This window comes from Thunnus thynnus, chromosome 1 (assembly GCF_963924715.1).
Source record: "Thunnus thynnus chromosome 1, fThuThy2.1, whole genome shotgun sequence".
In the NCBI taxonomy this organism is placed as follows: Eukaryota; Metazoa; Chordata; class Actinopteri; order Scombriformes; family Scombridae; genus Thunnus; species Thunnus thynnus.
Window position 1 is genome coordinate 31,757,052 of NC_089517.1, and position 7,403 is coordinate 31,764,454.

Here is a 7,403-nt window from a genome sequence, read left to right on the forward strand (position 1 = left end):
ACACATTGCTGGGAACATGAAGGGAAGGGGGAAGGAATACTAAATGATTGGTTTGCCAAATTAATTGCATAATGTTTGTATAACCATAACCATGCATAACCATGCATAAACACACCCAATTCAAAACCCAATATCAAGAGTTTACAAAAACTTGAATGACAATATTTCGGATTTGGATTGAAACTCATTTCTAATATTTTTTAAATGCTTACTATTATGTACATAAGACCCTAAATTACATAGTTAGAAGGCTATTGTGGATTTGTGTTTCCAGGGGCTTTAACATTTTGGTAACCTGATTGTTTTTCTAAGTTGCTGAAATGGATAACTGCAGGCCACGTGTGGCCCAGCCAATTTGGAGGGTGATTTTGTATTTACTTAACAATTTAGACAAATGTGTTGTAATGCTACCCCATGTGAATATCGATCCATTAGTTGCCACTGTGTGTGTGTTGATACGCCAAGTTACTGCAACGTTGAAGAGGGCCCTTTTTAAATGTTTTGTTGATCTGCCGAATGGAGCACATCATCAAGAGATAGATGATAGATGGATTTGCCAAACGGGAATATCCAATGTGTGCTGGTGCCATCGATGGCACACACATTACCATCAGCGGCCCCCCATGATGACGCACCAGCCTACTACAAGTAAGAAGGGGTGGCACTCCATTGTTCTCCAAGCTGCTGTTGACCACAACTGCTGGTAAGGATTAATGTGTTTCATATGTCAATCTATACACGCAGTCTTTTTTCCCCTTTATTTAGTGCAAGATATGTGATTAACATGAATTGAGTGCAGGATTAAAATGAAAACAAACAGGAGAAGCAAAGAGAACCAGACAGTAACCCAAACAAAACAACATGATCAGCATAAAAAATTTAAATAAATAAATAAAATTTTGGCTTAATACTAGATGCACATGGTGTGTGTGTGTTAGTATGGGTAGGTGTTATGTGTGATTGTGTGTAAGGATACAGAGAGGAGAAAAGAGAAGAGAGAGAGAGAAAAAAAGGAAAGCTGCAGTGTTGTTGGGGGATCTCTGGTTGGGTCTCAGGGTCGAAGGTGCACCAGGGTGAAACCAGGATGAGTCAGGAAAGAATTTTATTTTATTTTTTTCTCTCTCCCTCTCCACTCCTACCTAACCACTTCTTTTTATAGTTTGTTTGCTTGTCTGTCTGTACTCCTCTTTCTCTCCTCCTCCCCCTTCCATGCTCTCATTGCTGCTTTAGGTCGCTCCCAGACCCGTAGGGGGTTGCTGGCCTGTAACAGGTCAGATACCCTCTAGAACAGCCCCCACTCGGATGGGAGGGGTCTGTTCATTTGGGTCCGAGGAGCATCTTTCTATTTGAAGGGGGTTGAACAGGGAATAGGCCCCCAGACACCAAGCTGTCCGAACCAGTCAAGACCCCTGTGCCCCCTCAGCCACCTGGGCTGAGTATGAGGTCGTCCCATGATGCAGAGCTATCCTTTAGAAATGAAAGTAAATAAAATAAGTAAATAAATCGATCAATATATAAATAAAAAAGGAAAATACATAAATAAATAATAATAAAGACTAAAAAACAAAAATGGAGGAAAAAGTTCAGTAGATGGGTTGTTGTGTCAGTAAGTTGGTACAGTTTATAGCCTGAGAATGAAGATGTCTGTGTGTTGTTGTGTGTTGTCTGGCAGGGAGTAAAAGTTGTGAGCAATGGGTAAATTAAGGTTGGGGATTTGTACAGTGGTGAAGTTATGATGACATTTGAAGAAACTAAAGCAAAATTTCTTGTTCCTAACAAACACTTTTTAAAATATTTGTAAGTGAAAAGTTTTATTGCTGCAGTCCAAAGTCAAAAGTTAACTATACCCCTCCTCTCTACTCTGGAGGAAGCAATTCTAATTATGTGTATAGTTACAGGCAAATTTCATTTTTGTATGACATGTTGGTTTCGAGCTCTACTGAGTGCTATGTAGGCTGGCTGAACGCCTGGAGGGAGGATATGCAGGAGGAGGTTACTTTGGAATATTGGGGTACTGTATGCTTAGAGGCCCATACTGAAAGGGTGAATACAAGGTTACGGCTGTAACAATTTAATTGGCTAATATGCACATATATAATTCCATTCAAACGACGCAAATTTAAGAGAAATATCCCAGACACATGCATTAAATGTGAACAAGAAAAAGGAACATTGTTTGACTATATGTGTGAGTGTGAGGAGATTACAGAGTTTTGGAAGGAGATATCACATGCGATATATAATATGCTGGACATAAATTGTTCATACATATATCCAATTGATCCAATATTTCAAAACAAAAAGAAAGCACCTATTAACATATGCCTGCTCCATGCTAAACGCCTCATAGCTTTATCATGGAAAAATGTAAATAGGCCGCACTTAGGTCAGCGGCTCGGGGAGATGTCTTCCTACCTGTCAATGGAGAAAATCAGTTATATTTTGAAGGATAAAAAGGAGACCTTTGACTCCGTATGGGAACTATTCATTCTCTTTATGGAAAATATGGATATGTCTGAAGCGCTACAAGGGGCTGGGGAAGAAGGAAATGTTTAAGTGATGAGAGGTTGGGTATAAGCAGAGAGGAGAATAACCTTTCTCTTAATTTAATTTATTTTACTTTGCACCTGTGTATTTTTTGATTTGTACATTTTATCTAGCTATTTTGCCACAGTAATGTTTTGTCAATTATGTTTTTCAGTATTGTCTTGATGTTTGTCTATTTGTCTTACTATTGTTGAATATAAATGACTACATTTAAAAAAAAAAAAAAAAAAAAAGATCATCTACTTTCTCTTCCTTTTTTGTCTCACATGATAAAAGTTTCTGTTGCTGAAGTTTCAGTCAGTTATATCTGAAATGTTGTTTAAAAGCCCCTCAGGGTTTCTGTATCACCTACTCAAGTTTCACTTCTTTATCCTCTTTTTTTTTTAAGTTCCTCATCTTCTCTATGTGGGCAAAAAGTAACCTTAAGATAACAAGGTAGAGGAGACAGCAAACAACAAACTGTGCTGGTACAATTACTGCTGCAAGGTTTTGTATTATTTTGCCTCTGCTGACTGGGCCTTAATGATGTTGTATTTTCTAGGGTTATATTTTTTTTAAACAGTTGTAGAGCATCATGGTGGATCTCAGGGTTGGGGAAAGTGCTGGTCATATCAGTAAGACATGTTATGGGTTATTCTCCCTCACCATCTTTGAGAGGCAGAGAGAGATATGGTCATATACAGCATATTTAAAACCATTAGACAGGTAATACACATAATTATAGATAATATTTCAGCAACAATAAGTCAGACCATCTCTGTTTATTTCCAAACTGTGCTTCTTTTGAATTATCTTTCTGGAGTTGCCGTATCCCCCCCTCACCTCCCCCTCATGTTTCCCTCTAATTAAAGAGGAGAGATCTGAGGGAGTTAATCTACTGGGCTTTAGTGAATGGAGGTGGGTTGTTGAGGTGGGTAGGAGGCAACAATCGTTCGATCTTCCCAAATCCCTCTCATTTGGTTGGACACACCAGCCAAGCTTAAGTCACCTGACCTGGTCTCTGGCATGCATCCAGGACTACATGTGTGGATATATATGTGTATTGATACACAAAGACTTAGACATGAATCTAAAGATATAGAGGTTGGTAAACTTTGACCTTAAATCAGCCATTATGAGGCAAACAAACACCTTCAAGAACTAGGGTCAGTCAGTTTTATTACATTGGATCTGAAGACTGAAAATACTCTGAAAACACACACAGTTTGTGTGATAGTGATTTGCATTGTGGTGTGTGTTTGGAGGACAGTAAATCCCAGCTGATGGGATCAACTGGATTTACTGACCTGCAGAACCACAGACTGACATCTTGTGGACATGACTGGGACTGAAATGATTTATAAATGCTATTTATTACAAAAACAAAACACCATTTGACTTATCTCACAGAGATCTGGTATCTGGCTTCTCATCTTTAACAGGGTAGGTATGAGCATCAGTTCCTCATCTCTCTCTCTTCCTGGAAATGATTCACTTTATGTTTGTTACATTCAGTCCAACATTATTATAAATGTTTGTCCCTCATAAATAGAACACAGTTTTAAGGAAATAGCTGGGTAATAAAAGCTTGTTGCAGCACCATACCTCATCTTGATGCACACTTTAGTGCCAACAGCATCTTTTGGTCACAGTGATACTTCTAATACCTACACAGTTTATGGTTTATAATCAGCAACCATACAAAAACAACATTCTCAGTGCATGGTCCCTTGTTAAGAACAGTAACAAGTCCGACTTTCCTACACTGTCTGTGGCACACAAGCCTGTTTGTTCCTAATGAAGATGAAAATCCTTAAAAGCAGATCACAAATGTACAGTATTTTCTTTTAAAAGGCTTGGTAGCTTTCTAAAACAGCTGGGCACTGTAGTTTTTAGTAAACATTATGCAAACAGGAGGAAATAGTGTATTTGTTAGGGACTATTTTCAGCAGTGTATTGATGCACATTTGGTGTTATACTGAGTATCAACTCAAAAAAAAGTGTCTCTGTTTATTGTAATGAAGGAAAATCCGAGCCAGTGCAACAGAATGGCTCACAGATGTGTTTTTAATAGTTTTTGGACAACAATTAAGCTTTATGAGACAGAGGAAAGAAATATATCAGCCTTTGAAAGTAAAGGGAATAGGCGTTCTGAAGATATTTTTGACATGTCACAGGTGTAAATAATAAACTTAACAATGACCAATTTCCATTTAGTTAGTGCATGCTTGGCTCACTGTCACATGACTCAATGGGACATGTAACGGAACAGAGGCATCGTTAATGTTATTAGTAACACCAGTACTATTCCTACTATGACAGGTCAAAATGTCTGCATGAAACGTCTCTGTGAAAAAGGATAGCATACTTTCTCGTAGGATCAGTTAATTGTTGGTTTTGGTCTTTTTATTGGATTTGTTGACAATAAGAAAAAATACCAGACTTGTCCTTTAACAGGAAAACCCACATTGGCTGTGAGATATAACAGAGCCGGTGTTTATTTAGAGGACAGTCTCTGGTATTCAATCCAACCAGCAGAATGACAGCAGCATGGCTGGTATACTGTTATCTGTGCAATTACATCACACAGTATCAAGATCATTCTGAGGCCCCTGTTGAAGCTCTGAGACATATACAAGCTAAGATGAAGAAAATGAGGGACTGCTGGAAAAATCACACATCTTTTGTCAATTTAAAGCTGATAGTTAAAGAGAATCTGTATAAAAGAACTGTTGTACCTGTAGGGCTAGCATGTAAAAGGCTCCTCTAAAACACATGGTGGGTGGTAGTTGAGTGACTGTAATGCTCAGAAAACAGACAGCATCAACCTGGAGGAGGCTTTGATCTTTATGGTGTCAGAACTTTTTACGCTGAACTTGTCAACTTTGCCAAAATCGGAAACTTAACAGAAAAACAGAGTAGGGAAAGTCACGACATCTTAAGTCGTGATCTTTTCAAATTCAAATATTTGCATACAGAGACATTTTTAGCTTTAGACTTGATACATTTCTCAAATAGATGGATTCAGTCGACTCAAAGCTGCACAAACCAATATCAAATCATCAAATTACTGTGTAAATGACAAAACATTTGTACATCATTTGTCCATTCCCTCATCTCCTGTCAATGCCATCCAAAATTATAACAAATCACTATTTCGAAAATAGAAGTGTTTTATGGTCTGGCAATGCTATGGTTAAGGTTTAGGTATGCTCAAAACTGACTTGGTTAGGGTAAGGAAAATAGCACGGTCTAGGCTATAATTTCCTCGTTAGGTTTAGGGTTCTTTGTTGTCATGGTTACGATAATAACCACTGGGTTATGGTTAGGGAACGAATGAATGCCACAAAAACCTTATAAGGTAATAAGATGTCGATTTTGTGTTTACAGCTTATTCAGTTGCCCTCAAGTGACCTAAAAAATGAAGCTGGTAAAGAAAAAAATAAAACAAGAAACAAAACCTCTCTGTTTGTCTCTAAGTTAGCATGGAGTTTTTTTTGTATATCTTCTCTTTGGCTTCCAAATTGTGGGAATGCAAAATATAGTCATCAGATATACAATCACTTTGTTTCACAGTAATACATTATGTTCACATATGAAAAGAGAGTAACATCTGCTGCTCTTTATGGGCGACTTAACACTCGCAAACAAAAACTCATAAAAGTTATTTTGGAAGTGAGAGTTCCAAGAAGTTGGACATGCAGATAAGCATTTTGATGAGGTTCAAAGTTAATTCTTAATCTTGGAAACAGCAGTTGACAAAGCAATTTCACCTCAAGAGATCTGAGGAAGGTCATGTGATTGAGATAATATGATTTAGTAGCTAATTGACACTCAGGTGAGTCTGTGTTTTGTAAACTGCTGTTTCCAAGGTGAAGAATAAACTTTGAACCTCAACTTTAAAGCCATCATAGATGAGATGTCCTTAGAGTGCTGAGGAGAAATGGAGATTTAAACATCTACAATCCCAGTGACAACTGTGCGATCTATCCACCGATGAAGATCATGTGATATGACTGAGAGCTTCAGAACAATGACTAAATGGACATTAAGGTGAGATGTGGTGTATGTTATGTACATTGTTCATAAATCATCTGAAGAGACAATCAAAGCTTAAGAATGAATTCTTAACTGTCTCCTGAGCAGCAGTGGTGTACAGAGATTGCAGCTGTGTCTTGTAGTTTATTGACACGTTATATTTTTAGCGTATTGAAGTTCAAATTGTTTCAAACATGTGTCTCTTGCTGCCATTTGGGCTGAAAACATTTCCCAGTGCAGCCTTAAATGAAGAAAAACACCAAAATCCTCACAGCCCGGACCGAGCGGGAAGAAATGTTGACAGTGCTACTGAGAATATGAAGCTTTCCACTGAACTGTGAGACAGTTTACACAGCACTCTGAGGGCACTTCAGCCAAATGATATGCCTCTCACTCCTCTCTCTCCCTCCTCTTGCAACTTGTGTGTTTTTGTCTCTCTATCCAAGTGTTTACTCTGGCTGGGGGGTTTTCAGCGCTATTTCTTCCATCCAAGTCCTCCAACTTACAAAACCTCTTTTTATCGCAGCACAAAGGCAGCTATGTACTTCTTTGTGTCATGCTTGTTTCCTGGTCTCGCCTGTGTTCTGGCAGTCTGCAGACCTCTCCGCTTCAGCATTCCCCCCACGTCCCTCCACTCCTCCTACAGACTGCAATAATGTGTCTAAGTGCAGCTCAGCATGGCGGTGAATGGAGACTCTTTTCAATACCACCTGCCATTTATCTAACCCTCAGCTGGTTACAGGTGGAGGAGAGGGACAAAGCTCTGAGCTCTTGTGAAGGGAGGAAGGCCCAAATGCCTGCTGGGCCTCCGAAACAACCTTTTGGTGCATTCAATCTCA